The 2348-nt window shown below is 33.0% G+C and overlaps 1 protein-coding gene across 1 annotated transcript in view; it reads left to right on the top strand.

Annotated features, from left to right (window-relative positions):
• The window catches only part of LOC107685863 (piezo-type mechanosensitive ion channel component 1-like), a 153988-nt gene that overhangs the window by 93464 nt on the left and 58176 nt on the right, over positions 1–2348 (top strand). The gene's annotated exons all lie outside the window — the stretch shown is intronic.

Genomic DNA, 2348 nt, shown 5'->3' with positions numbered 1-2348 from the left:
AACGCTGGACATATTTAAGACCGTAAATCAATATGGTGGCTAGTTATAATGTCCCTATGTTAGCTATGTTTTGTGAAAGACTAAACGCCATTGTCCATAAAAATACCACAGAAAGAAAGTTAATCAATATCACACGGAGAGTGCCAGTTTTCACCTCTAAAATCAGCAAGATTACAAACGTGATTTCATTCAACAGTTCAAAAACAAGAAGGTAATATTATGAGACTTACGCTTTAGACACTATATTGCCTGTTTTTGTTTATTTTAAGAGATCTATCTTATTATCTCTTGCATATTTAGTATTGCTCTTTAATAAAGAAAAATGACTTCTTATCTGATCACTCGATTAATCGATGGAATAATCTGTAGAATACTCGATTACTAAAATAATCGATAGCTACAGCCCTAGTACAAATTTTGTCAATTTGTTAAAAACAGGTGTGAGAACAAGACTCTGTAAGGCAGGTTTTGTGTACAATCTATTCTAAATAGTATGCGTGATTTAGAAATTATATGTATCTCGAGTTTTTTAAGTTTGCATACTTTTTGGTTAATATATCACGTTCTCTTGCATAGTGTTGAATGTAAGGTCAAGGCTCCCACAAGAGGGTTTATTCTCCAAATAACTCTAATTTCATGTTGCAGAACAATGTGTTTAAAAATTGTGTATGGTCTCTTGTTCCTGACAAACAATATAAAAACAGACCTCACATAGGGCTAAATGCATAGCATTTTCGTAAAACTGCTAACGTTACAGCAGCGGGGAAGATGAACGTGCGTGAGTTATTTTATTTAATCTGTGTTATTTTAAACATAGAGACCTAAAATATAGACCTAAAACATAGAGACTCTGATGTTAATGTGTCTGCATTCAATCATTTCAGTGGGCTTAAACAGATCACCCTTTACAGCAGATTTAGTTCACAAACAACTGACAGTTTTGACCTAAATATGCTTTTCAGTTACAATAATTAATCCTAAAATTCGACATTAGTAACTTACTTTTAGCAGCATCAGAAGCGCGCGCGCTCACAAGATTTCCCGGTTCTTACTTCTGAGTTCAGTTCACTGGAGACTCGCACTAAACGGTTCATTTGAATCAGTGAGTTGTCGACTCGAGAACAGCTGCAATCGGATCATTCCAATTCGTGAATGAATCGTTTGGTGCGATTTGCGAACCGATTTAACGGGTTCATTGAAAAGAATCAGTTCGTTCATGAATCAGATACCACTTCTGCGTCTCGGAGCGTGTGATATATTATAAGGAGTAACGATATGTTTTATGAAATGTAGTGAAGTAAAAAGTACGATCTTATGCTTTGGAATGTAGTGAAGTAAAAGTAAAAGTTACTCAAAATAAAACTACTCCAGTAAAGTACAGATACTTGAAAAATGTACTTAAGTACAGTAACGAACGGAGTAGCTTTACTTCGTTACTGTACTTAAGTACATTTTTCACTACATTTCATAAAACATATCTTTACTCCTGCAGAAGCGGTGTCTGATTCATGAACAAACTGATTCTTTTCAATACTTTATATGCAACTTCTGCAAAGATTAATTTTATTGATACTGATTTCATTTGTTTAGTAACAGCCTAAATGTCTTATTATTATAATTGACCGATTAAATGTAAGAATTTGGCTTAAAAGATGATGCACACTTTTAGAAAAAAAGGCTTTATAAAGGTAAAAATGCCCGTAAAATGCAAAAATCTATTTAAACTTATTGGAACAGATTCATTTCTATCACTGCTGTGAACTGACCCGCACTCAGAATATCAAAAATATCAAAAACAAGTTTTACACACACACACACACACACACACACACACACACACACACACCACACACACACACACACACACACACACACACACACCAGTATGTATAGGGACATTTAAGAGTCCAAATAACCCAAATAACTCTAATTTCATGTTGCAGAAAAATGTGTTTAAAAATCATGTATGGTCTCTTGTTCTTGCTCCAAGTTACCTTCCTGTCCACTGATTTTTGCCTCTCACAAAAGCCACAAAGCCTTCCAAGAAGACAGTAAAGGCTTATGTCATGCTTGAGTTTTAGTTAGGCTGAAACTTGAAAGTTCCGTTGCACGACATAAATGCAATGTTTAGGCATTATTATTATTTTTATTACTATTATTTTGATTTATGCCTTTGTTTTAGTTTGTACTGTTTACCTTTTTTAAATTAATGTGAAATAGAATTTTTTTTTTTTATATTTTATTTTATTTATTTTATTGATATATTTTGTATTTGCATTTTGAATGTAATTTGGAAATTAAATGCATTAAATGGGTTTAGTTTTCACGGTTATCAATGTATGTAATTT

The sequence above is a fragment of the Sinocyclocheilus anshuiensis genome, unplaced genomic scaffold, assembly GCF_001515605.1.
Source record: "Sinocyclocheilus anshuiensis isolate Anshui unplaced genomic scaffold, SAMN03320099.WGS_v1.1 scaffold1018, whole genome shotgun sequence".
Classification (NCBI taxonomy): domain Eukaryota; kingdom Metazoa; phylum Chordata; class Actinopteri; order Cypriniformes; family Cyprinidae; genus Sinocyclocheilus; species Sinocyclocheilus anshuiensis.
The sequence above is the reverse complement of the archived record's forward strand: the minus strand, read 5'-3'. Positions and strand labels throughout refer to the sequence as shown.